This window comes from Phacochoerus africanus, chromosome 1 (assembly GCF_016906955.1).
Source record: "Phacochoerus africanus isolate WHEZ1 chromosome 1, ROS_Pafr_v1, whole genome shotgun sequence".
Lineage (NCBI taxonomy): Eukaryota > Metazoa > Chordata > Mammalia > Artiodactyla > Suidae > Phacochoerus > Phacochoerus africanus.
The window spans coordinates 75328435-75354073 of NC_062544.1; the positions used below are offsets into that span (position 1 = coordinate 75328435).

General features: G+C 37.2%; 1 protein-coding gene across 1 annotated transcript in view; it reads right to left on the reverse strand.

Annotated features, from left to right (window-relative positions):
• The window catches only part of FBXL7 (F-box and leucine rich repeat protein 7), a 409417-nt gene that overhangs the window by 179353 nt on the left and 204425 nt on the right, over window positions 1-25639 (reverse strand). The window lies entirely within an intron of this gene.

Consider the following 25639-nt stretch of genomic DNA (forward strand, 5'->3'; position numbering starts at 1 on the left):
GACATGATGAAAAGAAAGGACAAAGAAAAAAAAAGACCTTCAAAGACTTTGTCCTGCCTCCTAAAGTACAATCAGGATACCAGGCCTCCACAATGGCTGTGACTTCCCATCCACAGTCTACACATTCTTTCTTTCTTTCCTTTCCACATCCATCAACTCTATTCAGGCTTCAAGACCTACATGAAATGCTCTTCCTGACTATTTCTCTCATGCCTCCAATCGTCAAATCTCTTTTCTGAACTCCCCAAACACATCATGGATCCTTCTTTTATGGTTTTTTATTATCTATATTATATATAATATATACCTTATACATACTATACTATATGTCTGTAGTATTCACTTTACTGCAGTGGTCTGAACTGAACCTCCAATATGTGCTTGTTATTGTCCTGTCTGAAACTCTTTTCTACTAGTAAATAGAGTCAATCTGAAATCACTTAAGCCCCAAAGAGCAGAAAGTTCTAAATGTATAAAGCCCCTTCACCCTTTCTGGATTAACGTCTAAGAGCAATGTCATTGCTCTTGCTGGCATTTTGTTTTCTGTATTTGACACTGGGAAGTTGAAAGTGGAACTTGCATCTGAAACTGAATCCTTTTTGACACTAAGTTGTGGTTCCAAAATGCAAGTATTGCAGTTCAGACAAGGTAGAGTTTCTATAGATTGTGATCCTAAAATATACAAAACCGTCACCATAATTCTGACCTTCAGCTGCACTATTTTTAAAATAGAGTTATCTAAATTGGCCTTACACATGGCTCTGCAAATTAATAAATACAGGAGTCCTGCATCTGACATGTGGGGATTTGTTATTTTCACCTAAAAAATAAAACACTAAATGGATAAGCAATGAGGTCCTACTGTATAACACAGGGAATTATATCCAATCTCTTGGGATAGACCATATGGAAGATAATATGAGAAAAAGAATGTATATATTTGTATGACTGGGTCACTATGTTGTACAGCAGAAATTGATACAACACTGTAAAGCAACTATAATAAAAAATTTAAAAATAAAATATTGTAGAGTAAATAAAAATATAAATGAAAGAGACAAATAAGAATAAACATTAAAGGCTTTTTTTTTTTTTGTCTTTTTGCCATTTTCTTGGGCAGCTCTCGCAGCATATGGAGGTTCCCAGGCTAGGGGTCGAATCGGAGCTGTAGCCGCCGGCCTACACCTCGGGATCCGAGCTGCGTCTGCGACCAACACCACAGCTCACAGCAACGCCAGATCATTAACCCACTGAGCAAGGGCAGGGATCGACCCCGCAACCTCACGGTTCCTAGTAGGATTCGTTAACCACTGCGCCATGACAGGAACTCCTAAAGGCTTCATTTTTAACTACAAAATAGTTTTATTGCTATTGGGTTATTTAGTTCATCAACTAATAAGAATTATAAAACACCAATACTCTTTTTGTACTAATCCAGCTTCTCCTTCTCCTGTTCTTATTTTGTTTGTTGGTTGGTGGTTGGCTGGTTAGTTTAAGAAACACAGTGATCCTTAAATCCTGAAAGAACTGCTAACTCTTGCAATGCCCAGATTATAAAGAACAGTAATCTGAAGAAAGAAAGTATTTCAGACATGAATAAATAAACACATCTGTGGTATTAACGTAAGAATTATTTGGTCAAGTTTGCCAGAACCAACTTTCAAATATTGAATTTTATATCTGGGGAAAAATGTTAAAGTATGGAAAACAAACATACCAAGGGCAAAAGCTCTCCTAAGATTCACCAGAGGGAAGTGGAACAAGAAAACCTGTCCATCTGTTCGTAACCTTATTTTTTTCATAGCGTTTGGAAACGTGCTGGACAGTGATAACTTTGTTCAGTCCCGAAGTGCAACTTGACATGATTGTTATTTCTGGCGCCTAGCACACCACGCAGGACCTATGAAGTGTGGGGAGCCGGCCAGGAAAAGGCAGCTGCCAGTGGCTGCGAGGGGGTCAGAGCTCTGGATCAGCCTCCGCTCCCTCCATCCTCTAAGCACAAGCAGTAATTCAATCCATCAAGCAGATTCATCACCTGGCCTCACCAACAGCAAACTCTCAGGATGAAGAGGGAATGGTGTGTTCTGTGACTTAGCACACATCAAAGAAATGATTCAAGAGGAGATTTTTTTTTTTTTTTTTTTTTTGCTTTTTAGGGCCGAACCCGCAGCACAGGGAAGTTCTCAGGTTAGGGGTCAAATTGGAGCCACAGCTGTCGGCCTACATTGCAGGCACAGCAACACAGGATCCGAGCTGCATCGGCACCTAAAACACAGCTCATGGCAATGCTGGGTCCTTAACCGAGCGAGGACAAGGATTGAACCCGCATCCTCTTGGATACTAGTCAGATTTGTTCCTGTTGCGCCACAATGGGAACTCCCTCAAGAGGAAATCTTGCTCTGCACTGACTTAGCTTGGTCATCTGTGTCCTAGGCTCATTAATTTTTTCACCCAGAAGCATATTTTCTTTTTTCCTTTTTTTCTATCTAAGACCCTTCTTCTTCTTCCCTTCCCAGGATATCCTGGAGTATTTGGTTTTGCTTTTCAGCCATTTTCTCTTTTGCAAACAAGAATGGACTTATCAGCAGGTTGTATCTCTGGGGTCAGTGCTATCTAAAAAAACATCTTTCTACCACCACCCCTCCCCGGCCACACTGTTAATGAGATGCTCGCAACATCAGTACCAAGACAGCTGAGTAACCTGGCTTAAAACACAACCTCTTAACCTCATCTGAACAATTGGTATGAGGTTTCCACCTCCAGAGTGTTAGAACAATCAATGCTGGTGTCACTAAAAAGGTATGGAGGTTAGGTTTGTTACTAGACCATCCTAATTAATAGTGTTTTATAAGTTATGCAGTTATTAGGGATATATATATATATTTTTTTTTGTCTTTTTTTTGTTGTTGTTGTTGTTGTTATTGTTGTTGTTGTTGTTGCTATTTCTTGGGTCGCTCCCGCGGCATATGGAGGTTCCCAGGCCAGGGGTCCAATCGGAGCTGCAGCCACCAGCCTGCGCCAGAGCCACAGCAATGCAGGATCCGAGCCGCGCCTGCAACCTACACCACAGCTCACGGCAACGCCGGATCATTAACCCACTGAGCAAGGCCAGGGACCGAACCCGCAATCTCATGGTTCCTAGTCGGATTCGTTAACCACTGCGCCACGACGGGAACTCCTATTAGGGATATATTTAAGTCTAACATCCACATCAGGCACCAGAAACCTTTCCCACTGTGTCACACACCTAATTGTAAATGGAAACATAAACTCTAGAAAGAGCATCGCCAAAAGAGAACAAAACTTATTTATATAATAGGAATATGAACAAGGCTTCATGGAATAACTATTTCTACACTTGTTCCTAAGACCAAACCAAACTAACTCTCTCGTCACTGAGCAGTTAGAAAATCTCAGTGGGCCTATGTTTATAAGAATTCTATTCTATTTATTCTCTAAATAAAACACCACATTTTGAATTCTTATCTTACATATTTTTGATGTATTTAGTAAACACTTCCATAAGATCTTGATATGGCTTGAAGGAATTTTTATAATTCAAAAAAAAAAAAAAGGAAAGAAAAAAGAAAAGCAAACCGCTCAAGAAACCAGGAACCATGAAAAATTAGGTAGAGCAACAATAAAAAGCCACAAGATGATTAATATCAAGACATCCTAAAATCCTATGCAAGTTTTACAAACAGCCTGCACATTTGGTTCCAAACTACTTGGCAGCCAAAGAAAACAGGCAAATATGATCAGTTTGAAAATTCACAGCATCTATGCAAAAGAAAAACAACCCAAAATTTGAGAGAAATTTCTTGCAAATTTCTCTGCTCTCTGAAAGTACAGACTATATGAAAGAGGAAAAATGTCTTCAAATTTTATTCTACTTCTACTTCTTATGTTTCAAAAAAATTCTGTATCTTCCTGGCCACAGAACTTGTTAACTTGATAATGGGACACTAGTGGTCTGGAGGCTTTGCAGTTGTTTTGTGAGGCATGTGCTTATTTGTTATGGAAACCCTACTTCCTTTCTTCTCTAATCACATACCATACAGCAGCACTGCTCATGGCTAAGAACGTGGCATTGGAACCTGCATGTTTAACTCTTAGTGTGAACTGGCTGACCTGCTTCACTTTTTTGGGCATCATTTTTCTCATTTGTAAATGGTGGCCTTTTAGGTTTGTTGTGGGAATCGAATTAAATCACTTATGATACTGCCTGGAGAATACTAAGCACCAAAAATATTAGTTATGACTAAAACTGTCATTACTATTTACTATTAATGTTTAAGTCTGTGTGCCACATGTAACCATTCATTACTACTTAACTACTAATGTTTATGTTCATATATAACCATGTACAACCATAATGCTAATTCTGCCTTAAAGAAAAGATAAATATCATTACTAATAGATTATGCAACAGTGTTTTCCCAAATGAAATGTGTGTGTGAACTTCTAGTGAATCAATTTAGTGTTGGTTTGGAATCGTGGTATTTTTTTCTTTCTTCCTTATAAAGTAGTCACAGTCAAGGAAAGAAACTAATAACAGATATTTTACACATGTCATTACTTGGGACATTAGGCATTTAAAAAAGTCATCATCAAGTTGATGGGCCTCTGGGAAATAGTATCATCAACAGACCCTTGGAAATCAGTCAACCATATGCAAGGATTCTGCTGGCATTAAAAGAAAAAGGGAACACTAAATTATCCAAAACAATGAATTGAGAAACCTAAAAATAAATTTTCACAAAGTGACAGCAAGTTTCTGCAGCCTTGGTTGATGTGGAAGTAGTCTATTAAGAAACTGACACAAAATTTTAGTCATCCTTCTTGGCTTGTTATGTCCAGTGGAAAAACAGATTCTTTAATTATATATGTTCTATTTCTCCTTTCAGTGCATTTCTATCATGCATTAACTCTATAGAGGTCACTTTGCTCATTTCACTAAATTAGGTCCATACATACATCAAATATTGCAGTCCTCTGTGACACTAATAAATCACTCCTTATCCAGTCCTTAATTCTGCAGCACTGAGTGAATCAGATGATGTAAAATTCAAATCATTTGGCTGTTTTAGGGATTCATGAAATGCCTGATGCACGTTGTATTGGAAAAGGGTCCAATATGAAAAGTCAGCAGGACTTTGTTTCTATCTGAGCTTCACCCATGAGTTTGTGACTTTGACCAAGATATTTAAAATTTTTAGCCTCAATGCACTTAACTCTAAAATGGGGAAAATAATTATCATTAGTTCAAACACGTATTGTTAGGATAATGTGATCTGTTCATAAAAGACTTTGAAGATTGTAAAATATAATGCAGAAGTAGAATTATAGTTCATGACCTCACCCTCACTTAGTTACATTCATATATATGATCCTAGTAGTTTGGGCAAGGTTCAGTCTCACAGGAGAGTGATTACAAATTAGAATCCAGTTTTAAAACTTAAATTGCAGAACATAATTGCTCTGGGGTTTCTTCACAGAGTACTTCTTTCTCATGGCCATGTCTTCTTAAGATACTAAATTATGCATCAAAAGTTTGCTTTATGAGCACAGAACTAGAGGAAAAGTAACAAAGAATTTTTCCAGAAGTTAAAGGCAAAACTTTGAGGTCAAATGGCCTGAATTTGGAATCCTGGTCCACCACCATTTCTCTATGCTTGTTAATTTCTCTAAGCCTATTTCTTTATCTGCAAAGATGAAGGTAATGATAAAATTAGTAGAAAAGTTGTGAAGCCTAGGTGAGATAATATGTATGATGCACTTAGTGGAGTTCCTGGCGTCTATTAATAGGGGATCAATATCTCATGTTATTGAATGAAGAATGAACTTTTTCCATGTGAGAAGTATTTACCTTTTCATTAGAGTATATAGTTTAAGAAAAGACACAATATAGAATGAAGATAGTCAAACCAGGTGGAAGAATGATCTACCATCTATAGATTGGACAAATTATTTATGGGTTAGGTGGAAGATAAATATCATGCCACCATTTCCTTAGCTGAGCTTAAAGTTTTATTAAAAATATTTTTTAAAAAGCCTTCCAAAGTTGATCAAGAAAAAAAGATAAAAGTCTCAAAAAAAACATATTTTAAGAAAAAGGGGTGAAATAAATGAAAATAACAAAACAGTTGTAAAATAAATTTTAAAACTTAGATGAAATGGAGAAAATACTAGAAAATGTAACTTAAAATGACTCAAGAAGATATAGAAAGTATAAAAAGTCCTAGGATAAACTATTAGAATCTGTTTTAATGAGAGGAGGCAGCAAATTACAGTCAATAGGCTGGCTGCCTATAGTTGCCTATATTTTAAATAAAGGTTTATTAAAATAGAGCCATGACTATTTGTTCACATATTATCTATGGCTGCTTTCATGCTACCACAGCAGAGTTGAGTAGATGTGATAGAGACTGTATAGCGCACAAGCTGAAAACATTTATCATCTGACCCTTTAAGAAAAAGTTTGCTATCCTCTGCTTCTTGAAGTCAAACTCACTTATGAATATATATACAAAAGGACATTAAATGAAAAGGTGATTATAAAGAGCTAGAGTAAAACACATTCATTAAAATCCAATATCCAAAATGATTTTTTTAAATATTAGCAAACTTGGAATGAAAAGATACTTCCTTAGCCTAATAAAATCCATTTATACAATGCCTACAGCAATCATTAAACTTAATGGTGAAATATAGAAAAGAATTCCTTTTAAGAATAAGAAAAAACATGATGAGTCTTACCATTATAAATTCAATTTAACATTGGATGTTCTGGCTAGCATAATAAGACAAGAAAAATAAACAGTAAAAGGATTGGAAAGGAAAAAATAAAAATGTCATTAATCTCCAAGTTCTATTATTATCCATAGTAAAACCCCCCAAATCTCAGATAAATTATTGAGTTTAATAAAAGGGTTTAGAAAAATAAATGTAAATAAGATGAATTTTCATAAAACATAAATTTCATTTCCATACATCAGCAAGTTTATAAATTTAGTGTTTGAAAAGGAACATTAGACCTAACAAAAAGAGCCAATTCAAAACATGTACATATTACATGATTCCGTTTATATGAAATTCAAGAATGGGCAAAACTAATCGATAGTGACAAAATGAGAATCAGTGTTTCCTGGGGCTTGGAAGGAAAGGAGGATTTCACTAAAATGAGGCAATAAGAAACACTGTGGGATGACAGGAATATTCTACATCCTGATTGTGGAGGTGGTTGCATGCATGTTTACATCTGTCAAAATTCTTCAAAGGGTGTATATATAGTTCTTCATATAGCTTAACATATATGTTGCATTTCATCATATGTAAACTATACCTCAATTAAGTTGACTTAAAAAGAAAAAAGGAAGGTAAAAAAATTGGTACACCAGCAATCAAAAAATAAGGTACTTAAAAAATAAATTTTTTAAAAAGTTTTAAATATTTAAGACATGAAGAGAACTACAATAGAGCAATATGTCTGTTATCAACAAACTGACCTAAAAGTAAATGCAATTTCAGTCCAAATTTTTGTGAAATTCACAAAATAATTATAAAGTACACATAGAAGAAGAAAGTACCAAGATAGCCCTCAATAAGAAGAGCTAAGATATTCCTGAAGAAAACTGTGATAGGACTGCCCTTCCTGACATCAAATTGAATCAAAATCCAATCGAAATCAAAATCAAAAGTCAAAATTAATAAAATTGAATTTAAAGTTCAAATTCAACTGAATTATTCAACACATGTTGTTTCAGAGCAGAAATAAACAAATAGGACAGTCGAATAGAAGATAAACGCAGAAATGACCCCCATAGACTACTCAGTCAGTGATGTTATGCAATACTATACTGGAGCTGGTTTGAACAATCTCATAAGCTGACTATAATTTTTTTTTTAACTTTGCAAGCTGTTTGCTAATATGACCACTGTTAAAAAGTAAACTGCGTAAACTTGCAATTATATAAATTTTACTAATAACAGAAGAAAGAAATATTTAAAATTCATCAATTGTTAATGATTTTAGTACATTTACTAAACCCTATATTCTTGAGGCCATTCATATTTGATCTGTGTGATGGAAACACATGTAATATGGACTACAGCATATCTTTTCCTAACTCTGTTCAGCAATGCCATGTCAGTAGCTTGAAACTTGCAACCGTGAGAAATTTTCAGTGCTACAAATCAGTAGTTTAATTTATTGTTTTGTGTAGTCTATTCTTAAGAGCATAATAAAAATGTTAATAATACAGATTAAACATAAGAGTATGCCATGTCTATACAGATGGCCGATAGGCATATGAAAAGATGCTCAACATTGCTAATCATTAGAGAGATGCAAATCAAAACTACAATGAGATATCACCTCGCCCTACTAATAATGGAAATCGTTTAAAAGTTCTACAAATAACAAATGCTAGAGAGAGTGTGGAGGAAAAGGAACCCTCTTACACTATTGGTAGAAATGTAAATTGGTGCAGTCACTATGGAGAACACTATGGGGGTTCCTCAAAAAACTAAAAGTACATTTGCCATATGATCCAGCAATCTCACTCTGGGCATATATCCAGACAAAACTGTAATTTGAAAAGATACACGCACCCCAACATTCCCAGAAGCACTATTTACAATAGCTGAGATATGGAAACAACCTAAATTATGTCCATAGACAGATTAATGAATAGAGAAGATGTTATATGTGTGTGTGTGTGTGTGTGTGTATATGTATGTGTGTATAAGATATATATATATATATATATATATAAATGGAATATACATATATAATTGGATATTACTTAGTCATAAAAAAGAATGAAATAATGCCATTCGCAGGAACATGGATGGACCTAGAGATTATCATGCTAAGTGAAGTTTAAGTCAAGAAGAGAGAAATACCATATGATATCACTTATATGTAGAACCTAAAACATGGTACAAATGAACTTATTTATGAAATATAAACAGACTCACAGACATAGAGATCAGAATTTCGAGAGTTTGAGATAGCAGGTCCAACAATTCCATATAGGATGGATTAAACAACAAAGTCCTACTGTATAGCACAGGGAGCTATATTCAATATTCTATAACAAATCATAACTGAAAAGGAAGAAAAATGTATCATGTTTACAGTCATTACATTGTGAATAGTACAAAAAATTAAGAGAATATACTTCTAGTAGACAAATATTATTATCTGATTCAACAAGGTGGTCACTCACGTCACTGACAAATGTTGAATGACCAAAACACATTTTGCTTTATTTTTGTATTGTTAACATAAGCAAAGAAATCATTTACAGTCAGTACCACACTCATTCAGCAACTGCGACCATAGGTTGGCTACAGATGTCACAAAATCAGTGAAAGTATTCTGTAATAATCAACCAGTTATATAAAATTCACCCATAAGTAATATTGTTTAAAATATTTATATTGCATGCATACATATTTCACTGCATTATAGTATTCCATTATGGAACATAAGTTACTCAATGCCCTGTCCACTGGTAACTGAGTTGTTCTCAGATTTTTGTAAACATGCTGTTATAAGCATTTCTATGAATGGCATAGTATATGAAATAGTGCATATGTACAAGAAGTCAGCCAGCCATGGGAATGTGTCCATGAAACCTGCACTTTGTTCCAGTTCACATGGACCCTGGCATGCCCTGCCCAGGTGGCTGTAGCCCAATTCCAGGGATTATGTCAATCTATTCCCTGGGCCTACTCCCCATCCCCAGTAGAAGACTGTGTCATTATGTGTGCACCCCTAAGAATCATGGATAGTCAAGGGCAACTATCTGCAGGGGCTGGGGATGCAGCCTGGACCTGCAAGCTGTGAAGTCTAAGTGTATAGATGCAAGTTTTCTGTTGGTGCAAGACAAGGTGGAGAGCAGGGGGTTGGTATGATTATGAAGGAGGCACCAAGGATCCTCAAATTAGTCAAATTAGTCAAACCTGGCTGTGCAAGTAGTCATGAAGAAATATCAAGAAGGGAGGACAGACTACATAAGCATGACATATATCTGTTAAATATTTATCAAATGGTAGATAAGCCTCCATTTGTACTCTTACAATGGACTCTGAAGTCCTGCTATCAGAAGCATTGACATCTTTCATAATAAAATATTTCTTAAAAAAAGAAATATGCTAAGTGTACAATACTGTACGTTTTTAGGCAACAGTTGTAAATTTTATAATAGCAAAAATGACCTGGGCTAGACAAAAAATAGCATACAATGCAATCCTACTTAAAAAGTATCATTTTCTGGGCTGAAAATATGCCTGAGAAAATATTACTACAAAGCTAACAACTTTAAATAAAAGATTTAAAACATGGGAGGTGAGGTGATAAAGGCAATATGAAAAGAAATTATTTTGAAAAGTTTAACTACAAAGGGAAGCTGAGAAATGGCATAGTTTGGTCTGAGAGTCAAAAAAAGATCTTTTTTTTTAAGTTGGAGAATATTTTATTTTTGTATCATCAGTAAAATAAACAGTGAAGAACTTAAAGATGGTGTAGAGAGAGAAGGGAAAAAAAGAGGGAAAAGAGAAGAAGAGAATATAAATGCAAATAACAAAGTACGACCTAAAATGACTAATTTTTCCTGTATGTTTTGATCCTTGTTTGCTATGACATTAAGCAGAATACTTGTAGATTTTGTGAATGACCTTACTTACACATCCTGTAAGCTCCACAAGCTTTGGAACTCTTTCATCAACTTAAATAAATGCACAGTTCTCTTAAAATCACACGCCTACAGGAATTTAGAGAGAGACTGTTCTATTTAATAGCGTAGGTTTCACACTGAAAAACAGTTCTTTGAAAATCCAAGACATATGGACTCTCCAAGCAGCAAACGAAATGAAAACTTACCTAGTCCTTATAATAAAGTAAAATATTGATGTTCAAAGATGTGTGTGAATGAGCATTATACAAACCTCCTTCATCAAAGTTATAACTTTCTTAAGTATCCTATTGTAAAAGCAAAATTATACACTGGAAATTTAAAAAGACAAAGAAAAAGATGGGATCTTTCTAAACAGTAAAATACTCCAGAATTAAAAACAGATCACTACTATTCTGCAGAGAAAGTTGCACCATGAATAAAATTTACTAGAGGAAGAAATAAATACTATACGTAAAAATTATTTTCAAATGTATTTCTCATTTGACTCATTGTTGCCTTTATTGAACAATTTGCACTAGAAATTCATCCAATTTGTTCCAGAACAAGCTCATTCTCTGAGCCTATTATAGGAGGTTTTAGAATTTTGGCATTTTTCTCCCAGAGATGTGTGTGTGTCTGTGTTTCAGAGAAGCAGCAATGACTATCAATTCAGGTGGACAAACTCATGTTAACCTGTTATAAGCATTGCACAATTACATAATATTACATTCTTTCCAATAGACAAGTTTGAAAAGACAGCTAAAAACAGATAATAACTGATGATGCCATTGTTGCTGAAGCTGGTGGATTAATGTACAAAATGATAGGGTATACAAGAAAAATAAATTGTTGACCAACACATTTCAGATAGTGAGGATGTAGATGACTTTATTTAATGGGAGAGAAAAAATTACCTAGGTATAAATGCAACACCAGACTTACCTCTTAAAACCTATGAAGTTTTAATGAATTATTTAATGGTTTCCCAATATTTATAACCAACATGCATGCTTGAAAGGATTCACAATAGAGATGGACCATGTAATCAGGCACAATGCAGTTCCATAATACCATTTTAAGCATGGAGAAAAGTCAAGTAATTTACGCAGCCATCCAAGATAAATATAGTCACAGCTTAAAGTTTACAACATGCAAGTTTCTAATTGGATGTCTTCCATCAGATTCTTGAATGTTTTCAGGGAAAGTTCCAAAAAAGAAGACTTCGAGGAAAAGGTCCTGGAGGCATCCATAGCATGGGTTCTTTAGGACTATCCTTGGAAGACAACCTAATTAATAGTTGTAATTGCTAATAAATGGCTAGTTTGGGGGTAATATTATGGTTTCTTGCTAACATCTTTATGCATGATGATGCAACAGAGATTGCAAATTTAGACCTGCAGACAACTGTGGCAATTCTTGAATGATTTCAGTCCACAGCCTGATGCCTGGCACAGAACTGGTGATCACATGTGTTGAACAAACAAGAAGCAGTAGCTACTGGTGTTGAATACACATTCAACTTCTCACCTGCCAAGTTATTTCTGAGTCAGTGAATGAATATCAGTTGATTAGCCTTATTACTTTGGAATCTCTCTGGGTTATTCTCTCTCCCTGCCAAGGAGGATCCTGGAAAACTCAGCTGAAATCTTCTATGATCTCTGGCCTAAATCAAGGCAAGCTACCTTGACATTAATCATTCCTGCAGAATATCTGATATTTCCTTTACTCCATGGTACAGATTTTAATAGACAAATAAATGTCTACCCTTGTTAAGACTTCAGAAAGATAAACACATTCATAAAAACCTAACTGACCAGCTGATAGAGACAAGAAATAAAATTTCCACCTTAAAAGGATTTGTTTCAATTTATTTGATCATGTTTCTGTATGCTGTCACAATTTCTAAGTGGATAATGGAATAAAAGAAAATAAATATCTTTCATTTGCAGGAAGCAGTATATTGCAGTGGGAGGGACAAGACTATTAATCAGACCAAACACTACCTACTTACTTAGCTATAAAATTTCCCTTCTCTGTAAAATAATAATACCTGTCCTACAGGGCTCTTGTGATATTGGTATCATGTAATCGCAGATAATTCAACTAGTACCATGTCAGAAAAATCATGACTACTCAAATAATGATATATACTATAATTCTGGATATTTTTTGAGTTAAAAAAAGAAAAAAACAGAAATAGTATTTAGAGTGACAGCAGAATATGTATTTAATCTTCTCAATGAAAGATTTATATCAGATTGAGGGAACAAAAACAACTTGTTCTTTCATAAGAAAAAAAAGAGAAGTTGTGAAATCCCACCAAAAAGATGTCTTCAAACCTTGGGCTGATTGCTGGAGAAATGTGTGGATCCTTTTAGAACCAGCCTTGGGATAACTATAAAGATAATCAGACTACTCAGAACAACACTGGTTTGAGTCAATTCCTAGGAAGGAAGGAATGGCATCCTCTGAGCCTACAGTTTCATTCTGAACTGTGTTCAGCCGGAAAAATGCAGGTTTCAGTAGAAAAGTGAAGCCAACTTTTCCTGGATAAGAGTCTGGGCTTATTCTTGCATGAAGAACCAAATAAAAGAGGCTTTGGCTTTGTTTAGAATGATGGGGAAGCCCTCTTGTAACCTGTCTTTTTATCACCTCTTAGTCAATTGAAAGTCAGTCTCCCCAGTACAGATTCATGAGACTTTCTGGTGATATGAATGTTTAAAGGAAAAAAAAAAAAAAGGTCATTTCTGTTTTCTCAACACTGCAAAACTGTACTGATGATATTTACTTTAAACATCACATATTTTCCCCTTAGAGGAGAAGCCCATTATTATTACAGCTGAAAGAAATAACTCTCACACTGAGAAACACTTCCACGTCAAAAACCTGTGATTATTATAACGCCTTGGTGCCTGGCTGTTATTTTGTTTGCTAGTTTATTTAAAGGCATCCCTTAAAGGGTCAAAGATATATGAAGACATATTTATTTAGCTAGTCTTCAACTGCCCTGCCTATAAGTACTAAAATATACAAATATTATAAAAAATAAGGAACAGATTATTTATTTTAGTAGCTTGAGGATTTTCCACTTTATCTGAAACTTAACTAATGTCCAAACAAAAGCCTGGGGGAAAGACTCTCTGATATTTGTTGTCTCTTTACCCCCAAGCTATTTTCAACTTACTTTTAAAAATGTCAAACTTAGGGACAACTGGGAAGAATAATACAATACACATCTACTCGCCAAGATTTACCAACTGTTAATATTTACACATTCTCTCCGTCATATATTTACATATATTTACATATATACACACATATATATGTTTACGTATATATTCGTGTGTATGTATGTAGAGGCATACACACATATACACACTTTCCTTTTCTGAATTACTTGAGAGTTAGTTGCAGATCTTGTAACTGAATCTCTAAAATACTTCGGCAGGTACCTCCTATGAAATATTAGTGCACATGACATCCATACATTTTTCACACAGAGAAAATTTAACAATGATTCAATACTCCTATTAATACACACGCTATATTTAACCTTCTTCCTTTGACGGAATGATGTCCTATAAAGCTGGGACTTTTATTTTGTTTTATTTTATTTTTGAATCCAGGATCTGATCAAGGATCCTTTATTCTAGACCATTTCCCCAGACTCTTTTTCACTCACCTGATATTGGCATTTTTCAGAGCCCAGGTCAATTATTTCAAATAACACTTCTCTCTTTGTTGTGTCTGTTTTCTCACACTTAAATTCAGGTTACACTTCCTTGGCAGGTGTATATCAGCTGAGTCTGATATGGAGGAGCAATGTCTTTTATCTAGTTTCATGCAATTATTTGAGGTCACCTTTTCACCCATATGTCCTCACTCAGCCTAACAGTGCAATATGGAAGAGGATAAGCAAGCACTTATCACTTAACTACAGTTTCTTAGACATGTATCCTTACCACTGGTCTGCAATGCCTGTGGGCATCATAAGATCTACTTCACTAACAAATCATGATAACTTTTTCAGTGGAATGAGTGCAGAGAGAATTTAAAGCAAGAATGGTTTAGGTGTGCATCACCTATTCATTTAAACTGAACATTCTTAGAATAGTCTGTAATGGAATCACAGTGGAATTCTACTTTTTCTATCTGCTAGGAGGCTGAAAGTACACACTACTCAACTAGACCAACACCATGGTCATCATATCTACAAGACATCAGGATACAAGGAGCAGGTGTTCCTTGAAACGAGAAAGAAGACAAGTGCACTGCCAAACACAGCTCTCCATACCAAATGACACATTCACTGAGGCCTGGCAAAGGTGTAACACCTCACATGGCAGATTATTTAAACTAGAATCAATCCATGTCAGGAGACTCTGGACATTTTCTTTGTAAGTTTTTGAAGATAATTTTTTTTAAAAAGTCTTCATTATCTGGAATAATTTAGGTAAAGTCATGCCCAAATTGAAATTGTTCAAGACTGCATCATAATTATTCTTTGCTACCAGGATATTAATTAAATATTATTAACAAGTATGAGAGTTCCCATCATGGCTCAGTGGTTAACTAATCCGACTAGGAACCATGAGGTTGTGAGTTCAATCCCTGGCCTTGCTTAGTGGGTTAAGGATCTGGCATTGCTGTGAGCTGTGGTGTGCGTCATGGACATGGCTCAGATCCTGCATTGCTGTGGCTCTGGCGTAGGCCAGGGGCTACAGCTCTCATTGGACCCCCAGCCTGGGAACCTCCATATGCCGCAGGAGTGGCCCTAGAAAAGGCAAAAAGACCAAAAAAAAAAAAAGTATGATTTTTTTTAACATAAATGACACCACTAAACAAATCTGGAAATCAGAGCGGATTACTTTCTCTAAAATATTAAGTTAGAAGGTGAACACTAGCTATAACTGAAAAAATAAAAATATGAACTCTGTTACAAACCACAGAATATTTCTCTATATAATCAAAAGATGTACCCTTTCTCAGAAATGAGCAAATGCAACAGGCAGAAAATAAGTAAGGACATAGCTGAACTCAATAACACTACCAACCAATGAGTAGTTGACCTCTATAGGCTACTTCATTCAACAAAAGCAGAATACACATATTTCTCAAGCTCACACGGAACATTTACCAAGGTGGACCACATTCTGGGCCATAAAATACACTCTAACAAACATAAAGGAATAAAAATGATACAGTGCCTGTTCTCAGACCACATGGAATTAAACTAGAAATCACCAACAGAAAGTTAACTGGAAAATCACAAAAGACATGGAAACCAAAAAGCACACTTCTAAAAACCACATGGGCCAAAGAAGAAATGTCAAGATAAGTTTTAAAATATTTTGGGCTACATGAAAATGAAAACACAACTTACCAAAATCTGTGGAATGCAGCAAAAATGGTACTTAGGGGGAAATTTATGGTACTGAATGCATAGATTAGAAAAAAGAAAGATCTAAAATCAAGAAATTAAGTTTCCACCTTAGGAAACTAGAAAAAAAAAGGCAAATTAAATCCAAAGTAGCAGAAGAAAATAAATAATAAGAATCAGAGTAGAAATTTGGAGTTCCTGCTGTAGCACCGTGGGTTAAGAATCCAACTTCAGTGGCTTGGGTCACTGCGAAGGTTCAGGTTTGGTTCCCAGCCTGATGCAGTGGGTTAAAGGATCTGGCCTAGCTCACAGCTGTGGCTCAAATTCAATCCCTGGCCCAGTAACTTCCATATACCACACATGCAGCCATTAAAAAACAAACAAACAAACAAAAAAAAAAAACAAAAAGAAAACCACAATGAAGCCAAAAGCTGGTTCCTTGCAATTAGTCATATTAAAAATGAAAGAGAGGTATTAAAAGCATAATAAACAAATACAATGAACAACTCCTGCCCACAATCTGATAAACCAGATGAAAGGGACCAATCTCTTCAAAGACACAAGCTGCCAAAACTCACGCAAAGTGAGTTAGATAATCTGAATAGGCCTATATCTATTAAAGAAACTGAATAAAAAATTAATAACCATCCAAAACGGAAAGCGCTGGGCCAACATGGGCTCACTGGTGAATTCTACCAAACATTTAAGGAAGAAATCACATCAATTCTACAATTTCCTTCAAAAATAGAAGCAGAGGGAATACTCTCTAACTCATTCTGTGAAGCCAATATTATCCTAATCCCAAAACTAGAAAAAGATATTACAAGAAAAGAAAATCATAGACCAATATATCTCATGGACATTGGTGCAAAAATCCTCCACAAGGTATCAGCAAGTCAACTCCAAAAACGTATTAAAAAGAAGTAGACACCATAACCAAGTGGGATTTATCCCAGGTATGCAAGGCAGGTTCAGCATTTGAAAATCTATTAATGTTATCCATACAAACTATAAAAGAAAAATAAATAACCTCAATAGATGCAGAAAAAGAATTCAACACTCATTCATAATAAAAACTCTCAGTAAATTAGCAATAGTGGGGAACTTTCTCAACTTGATAAAGACTATCTATAAGAAACCTATACTTAATGTCAAGAAATTTGAAGCTTTCCCATTAAAATCTGGTACAAAGCAAGGGATGTCCCTCCACACCATTTCTTTGTAACATCACACTGGAAGTCCGTGCTAATGTAATAATGCAAGAAAAATAAATTAAAGGTATATAGATTGGGAAGGAAGATTTAAAATTGTCTTTGAAGATGAAATGATCCCCTATGTAGAAAATTTGAAAAAATAAACAGAAATCTCTGGGAATTAATAAGTGATTACAGCAAGATTAAAATACAAAAGTCAATTGCTTTCTTATGTACCAACCATATGATCCAGCAATTGTGCTCCTTGGTATTTCCCCAAAGGAGTTGAAAACTTATGTACATACAAAAATCTGCACACAGAAGTTTACTACAACTTTATTATTAATTGCCAAAACTTGGAAGCAACCAATATGTCCTCTAGTAGGTGAATGGTTAAACTGTGGTACATCAAGACAATGGAATATAATTCAGTACTAAAAAGAAATGATCTATCAAGCCATGAAAAGATTTGAAAGAACCTTAAATGTATATTACTGTGTGAAAGAAGTCAATCTAAAGAGTTCCCTGCTATGATTCTAACTATATGACATTCTAGAAAAGCAAATCTGTGAAGACAGTAAAAGATCAATGGTTGCCAGGAGTATTGGTATGTTGGTACAAGGGTAGAGATGAATAGTCAGAGACAAAGAATTTTTAGGGCAATGAAAATACTCATTATTATAATTTTGGACATATGTCATCATATATTTGTCCACATCCACAGAATGTACATACCCAGAATGAACTCTAATATAAACTATGGACTTTGGGTGATTATGATATGTCAACATAGGATCATCCTTGGTTAAAAATAAAAAGGATCATTTTGGTGAGTGATGTTGATAATGGGGAAGGCTATTCATATGTTGGTGTAGGAGGTATATAGGAATCCTCTCTACTTTCCTTTCCGTTTTGTTATAAACCTGAAAGTGTTCTAAAAAATATTTCTTAAAAAATCCAAAGAGTCAAATTAAGTAAAAAAAAATCTAGCAATCAATGAACCAGAAAATATTGCATGCTATACTTAAGTATGAATAATTATACGCTGGTTTATGAATATGAGTATCTATACTTTAGTAGGATGCATGCAAAAATCATGCTAACAGTAAAGCTTCATGTGACATGAATTAACTCACTGACATATAGACCAGAAGGGATATTACGAGAAGTTGCAGAGGGAGTAGTGACAATGCAGGCCTGACCAGAGGGGGCAGGACTGGAACTGAGCTGTTAGAGTTGGAGGTCAGCATGATGAACAAGGAAGAAAGGAGAAGGAAGCCAGCAGGCACGGGAGGTGGGCCAATGTCATGTAATCCTGATATAAACATGATGAAAACAGAATTGTATTTGGCAAGCCAGGTATAAGCAGGCTGTTTTAACTTGCCACATTTATACAGATGTTTGGGGTCAGGTTCACAAAGCAAAGAGAAGTACAACACGAGACTAATAAGAATCCCCGCGTGCAGCAATTTCTTTGGCTAAAAACCACACTGTCTGTGCAGTACCTCCTCTGCGGAGAGAACATTTGCCTCAAGAGAGATGTCCCAGGGAGAAATTATAAACAAAAGACCATTAGCAATCCTGAAGTCTGTACACAAAAACATGGTTTTACAGTTTAGTTTAATCCTCCATAGACAGTCCTTGATGAAATACATTTTCATGAGATGTGCATATTCTTAGCATGAGAAATGCTGAAGGCTTTGTGACAATACAGTACAGTCTTCTCACGTGAACAGACCAAGCCAAGTCATTTAGCACTACTATTTACACCTCTGGGACACAATTCTTGCAATGCGCAAATACTGAGGAATTAAAGATAACTGGAAAGTGTTAAGAAGGAGCTTCATCTTCACACTTAAAAATCGTCATGTTTCTGGTTGGAGAAGCAACTCCAGACCATTGCTGGATATTTTATATCTAGTTCAGTGGATCATGTGGCACACATACATAGGAATCAGATTCCAGAAAAGGATGAAATATAAATTAAAACAATAAACAATGATGAGCCATTGGTTTCTACCATGTATCAGCAAGCTACAGCCTGTGGGCCAAGTCCAGTCTTATAGCCTATTTTTGTAAATAAAGTTTTATTGGAACACTGCCATATCCATTTATTTACATATCATCTCTGGCTGCTTTCAACTTACAGAGCAGAGTTGAGTAATTGTGACAGAGACCATACAGCCCACAGAACCTAAAACATTTACTCTCCGGTCCTTTACAGAAAAGACTGCCAACCACTGGTCTCTGCTTTTGATCGTCAGAGCCTTACACTATGTGTTTTAGTTTTCTATTGCCACTGTAATAAATTACTCCAAATTGACTCAAAACAATTATTATTTTACAGTTCTGTGGGTCAGAAGTCCTAAAGTCAAGGTGTCAGGAGGTCTGTATTCCATCTGGATGCTCTAGGGGAGAATTCATTTCCATGTGTGTGGAAATGACTTCCATTCTTTGGATCATGGCCCCATCCTCCATCCTCAAAGCCAGCATTTCGATCTCTCTCTGCATTTTCTTTTCTGCTTTTGTCATTACATCTCATTCTTAGAGACTGACCACCTTGCTTCTGTCTTGTAAGGACCCTTGTTATTACATTGGATCCAGCCAGATTAATCCAGAGTCATCTCCCCATCTCAAGATCCTGAACTTAATCAAATCCGCAAAGTCCTTTATGCCATGTAACTCAGCATATTCATAGGTTCCAGGGATTGCAGTGGGGTTATTTTTCAGAGGACATATGTGGCCTACCACAATATGTAAACTAATTTATTTTCCAGAGAGTGTAGGTGTTTAAAAAAAATTCCTAAAGATGATTCCATGTAATACAGTAGACATTATAACATCCACCAAACTTTCTCCACGTTTCCTCCTTTTTTTCTCCACATTTCTTAACTTTTCTTTCTCAAATCCTTCCCTCTGAAGCTTAACCTTATTTCCTCAATGTGTATTGCTATCTCAGAAAACAACTGAGAAAAGACATATTTTTACATTCGAAACCTCACATTCTTTGATTCAGAACAACAAAAGTTGTTAAAGTTTATTAAGTCAGATAAAAGCTTCTGACAAGTTTGACCAACCAAAAAAAAAAAAAAAAATCACACTACTGATATGTTTATCATCCTAATTTAGAGGAAACAAAACCTTCATTCATATATATCTAAAAGACAGGGTAGGAAATAATGAATGCCCTCAGGAAGGTAGGGATAAACCTGCAAGCATGATTTGAAGATGGAAGAGTTGCACTTAGGAAGGAAGATGGTAGGAAAGGCTTTACATGGTGGTTGCACTAGAAAGGGGTTAAAGGAAATGCATAAGAAGAGGCCTGGGTAGGGATGCAGCAAAGGATACCTATCGGGGAGAGCAAATCCTACAAGTTAGATGGATCATGGGTTGTGTGATAGTGGATGGCAAACAGAAGGTAGAAAACCTCAAGTGCTAGACTAGAGTATCTCAATCTATCGTCTGTCTATCTATCTATCTATTTTTGTCTTTTTAGAGCTGCACCTGCACCAGATGGAAGTTTCCAGGCTAGGGGTCAAATCAGCACTGCAGCTACAAGCCTCCACAGCTATGGCAACACTGGAACCAAGCCACATCTTCTACCTAGACTGCAGCCTGCGGCAACACAGGATCCTTAACCCACTGGGGGAGGCCAGGGATCAAACCCACATCCTCTTGGTTACTATTCAATGTCTTAACCTTACCCCACTGAGCCACAGTATAGATGCTGAAAGTTTTCAGTCTGAGTAGATGCTGGACCAGAGCTGTGCTGACAGGCTATTAGTCTGCTCAAATTTCAGAGGAAAAAGGAAGGTGAGATGACATATAAAGGTAATGGCTTTCCTTCCATCACATCCCAAATAAGGAGAGAAGGCCAGGTAGCAATGGAGGCAGAAATTGAAGTGCTACAGCTGAAGTTAATGTTTGAGGCTTCCAGAAGCTGGAAGAGGCCCGTGAGGATTCACCGTACAGGTTTTAGGGAGAGCACGGCTCTGTAGACACCTCGACTTTAGGGTTCTATCCTCCAGAGCTGTGAGACAATACATTTCTGGGCTTTAGTCTATGCAGTTCATGATACTTTGTTAAGGAAGCCTTAAGAAAATTAATACAATACTGCATACTTGCTAATTACTTGATAAATATTTATTGGCCACCTACTGTGTATCAGAAACCATGCTAGGTACTAAAGATACGACAAAGAAAACTAGAAAAAAAAAACCCATCTGCTTTCATGGAGCTTATCTCCTAATGGGGAAAAGATGGATAATACATAAAATAGGGGAATGTCATATGGTAATATCTATATGAAACAAAGCAAGTGTGTGCGTGTGTGTGTGTGCGCGCACAGGCTTATGAGAGCCCACTTGAAGATAATGTAGCCTAAAAAAATCTCCCTGTGAGTTAAGACCTGGATATGTGAGGAGTGAGTAGTCACTGGGGGAAAGAGGATTCCAGACAGAGGGATTGGCAGGTGCAAAGGCCCTGAGGTAGCAACGTCCCTGGGTACTCCAGATAAAGCAAGGAGGTGAACATGGATGGAACAGAGTGGACAAGAAGAAAACTGGTAAAAGTTAAGATCAGAGAGTCAAAGAGGGTATGGGTGCCTGGACCATGTGCGAACTTTGCTTATACTGCTAGGACACTAGCTCTACTCTGAGTGGGTCCAGGAGCTTTTAAGGGCTTTCCACAGAGGACTGACAGGGCTCAACTTACTTTCCAACTGGATCACCTTGATTGTTATGTTGAGAATAGGGCCCTGGTGGAATCACAGAGATTGCACCTGGGCATTTACAGCCATAATCTAGATGATGAGAGATGATGGTGGCTTAAAGCAGGTGGCAGCAGTGGACATGGCAAGAAGTGCTCTGACTGTACAGACACTTTGAGGGTAGAGACAACAGTGCTTGCATTTTTCATGATATGTTTGGGGCCACATTGTGATGTCTTAACTTCACAACCAGACTGTAAGTGCCTTGTGGGCAAGGCCCAGGTCTTATGTGTCCCCAGTGGTTCCTCCAGTCTTGGCCCCAGCATCCTGCAGAGAGCAGGTGCAGCATTTACAACACACCCTTGATCATTCAATAAGAAGGAGCTAACCACGTCCAGAGGCTCACCAGTGTCAAGCAAGTGCGATTCCAGAGCACTTGCCATTTTGAGTCAATGACCGACTATGTGAGAAAACGTTTCCTGGGACAGTTCCAACCTTTATCCCTTGCCAAAAACCCTACAACACATAATGTCACTGCTGTAAATTTAGCTATATTCAAATATTCCAATAGTGTGTTATTAAGCCTTGGGCATTTTTAAATTCCATCAACTTAACTTAAAGTGTCCTTCTGGTTTGCAAACAAATAAAACCCCAAAGAAAAAGACTTGAAGGATTCATGTGATTCAAATGAGAATAAAAGCATGTTGATTATTGGGTCAATTCTCCTAAAGCGAACGAGGAAAAAACAGACTGATTTCTTCTGAAGATATTGTCTTGAAGATTTACACAAGTGGTCAGGGGATCTGATAACTGATTGCTCATTCCCTAAAGCAAAAATTAACTGGCAAAGGGAACTTTTCAGGTTTGAGATGTCAGGCAATGTGGGATTTGGCATCAGCAGCTAAGCGTGGCACTCGCGTTCAGCTCCTTGCATGCCAAGGCTTGTAATTTCTAGCTCTAGTAACTGGAAGTTTATTTGGATTGCTAATGTTTCAGGTAAAGGAATTCTGGAGTTGATTAGAAGTGAAAATTAAGTGAGGGCACCCTTCCGCCACTGTTAAGACACATGGCAGAGAGTGGACCCAGGACCCCACTGGGATTCAGCCCATCTGGTTTTCACTGGGAAACAAACCTTGTTTTACAAATTTGTGCCTCTGTCTCATTAGCTGAGAAATGGGAACCAGGATTCTTCTCCATCTTTAGAGATGAGGCCACTTGTATAAGCACCACAGTGAGCAATGTTGGGAAAGGATGGAAAGCTCTGTGATTTGGCTTCAGATGTCAGATTTCTGTCCTTCTGATTTGAGACCAGGACTGTCAGATATCATTCCTCGTCAGACACTAACCCAGCCCCTGGGCACGAAGAGATTTAGAATGGAGAGAGGAGTTCCTGTCATGGTTCAGCAGGTTATGAACCCAACTAGCATCCATGAGGATGCGGGTTTGACCCCTGGCCTCAATCAGGGGGTTAAGGATCCAGCGTTGCCATGAGCTGTGTGGTGTGGGCCGCAGACATGGCTCAGATTTGATGTTGCTGTGGCTGTGGTGTAGGCTGGCAGCTGCAGCTCCAATTTGACCACCCATAGCCTGGGAACTTCCATATGCTGCAAGATCAGCCATAAAAAGCAAAGAAAATAAAAAAGGAATGGAGAAACCATAATTAGAAAAGCATTTTAGGTAGTAGGGGAAATGCATATTCAAAGCTTGGCATAGAAATACAAATAACAGTTGGTTGGTTTAGGAAGAGAGCAAGACATAGCAGTAAAAAGACAAGGAAGGAGATGTTGATATAGAGGTGGGACAGGAGAAAAGAGTGAAGGAAGAAGAGTTGAGAGAAGAGGAAAGACACAGAGTGGCTACAGGTAAGGTTGGAGAGACACAGAGAACTTCGTGACAGTACTTCTGGTTGCTTCTACATCCCCACAGTGGCTTCATAAAGCAAGACCTCCCATGAAGACTGGAGGGAGGGTGATGTAGGTGCTTCAAGAAACCTTGAAGTCAGAGTTCCTATTGTGGCTCAGCAAAAACGAATCTGACTAGCATCCATGAGGCTGCAGGATGGATCCCTGGTCTTGCTCAGGGATCAGGGTTAAGGATCCGCGTTGCTGTGAACTGTAGTGTAGGTCACAGACACGGCTCGGATCCTGCATTGCTGTGGCTGTGGTGTAGACTGGCAGCTATAGTTCCTATTCAACCCCTAGCCTGGGAATCTCCATGTCTTGGGTGCAGCCCTAAAAAAAAACAAGAAGGAAAGAAAGAGAGAGAGAGAGAGAGGAAGGGAGGAAGGAAGGAAGGAAGGAAGGAAGGAAGGAAGGAAGGAAGGAAGGAAGGAAGGAGAGAGAAAGAAAGAAAGAAAGAAAGAAAGAAAGAAAGAAAGAAAGAAAAAGAAAGAAGAAGAAAGAAAAGAAGAAAGAAAGAAAGAAAGAAAGAAAGCTTGAAGTAATTTTGGGCATATGAAGTGGCTGCCTCAGTCCAGCTCAGATAGAAAAACATCTCTGTGGCCTGTATTTCCAAGTAGGTGCTCAGTGATTATTTGTTGAAGGTGACTGAACAGTAAATATTATACTAAAGTACTTATATGTGGAATCTAATAAAACAATGCAAAATATCCTATTTATAAAACAGAAACAAACTCACTGATTTCAAAATCAAACTTACAGTCACCAAAGGGGAAACTGTGGCAGGGTGAAGGGGAAAACTGGGAATTTGGAATTAAAATATAGGAGTTCCCGTTGTGGCGCAGTGGTTAACGAATCCAACTAGGAACCATGAGGTTGCGGGTTCGGTCCCTGCCCTTGCTCAGTGGGTTAACGATCCGGCGTTGCCGTGAGCTGTGGTGTAGGTTGCAGACGCGGCTCGGATCCCGCGTTGCTGTGGCTCTGGCGTAGGCCGGTGGCTACAGCTCCGATTCGACCCCTAGCCTGGGAACCTCCATATGCCGCGGGTGCGGCCCAAGAAATAACAACAACAACAAAAGACAAAAAAAAAAGATATATACATAGTAAGTAATAGAGACCTACTGCATAGCACAGAGAAATTGATTCAACATTCTGTAATAATTTATATGGGGAAAAAGAATGGATATATGTATATGTGTGACTGATTCACTTTGCTGTACACCTGGAACTAACACAGCATTGTAAGTCAATGATATTCCAATAAAATGTTTAAAAACATACTTCAAGAGCAAGATAGACCCTTTGTTTCTCCTTAGGAAATTCTGCACTGGTGGGAAAAAATCGTAGAGCCCTTTGAGGAGGGTAACAGACCAATGCAAACAGTATGGGAATAAGTCAATATCCAAAGGTGGGAGTGGTCAGGAAAAACATTTGTGCTAAGAAAGGTGCTGACTGCAGCACTGGATGGTGAACAGGTGGCCATATTCAACACCCTTCCCACAAACATACTGCTGGAGAGATCTAGCAAATGAGCAGCAAAATCCATGCTTCTAACTGGCTCCTGTTTAACTTCTGATTCCCACCACCTATTTTCCTGAGAAAATGGATATTGAAAAGGAAATAATTTCTAACAGATCCAACTGGTAGCTATTAATGTTGAGGGCTCTAGTAAGACATGGGTCAACCCTTCCTTCTCATGGTTGCTTAGTCCTTCTTGGGGGCAGCATTCTGTGGGACTCCACCATCATACACATTTGTCACATTCAGGGGCTCTC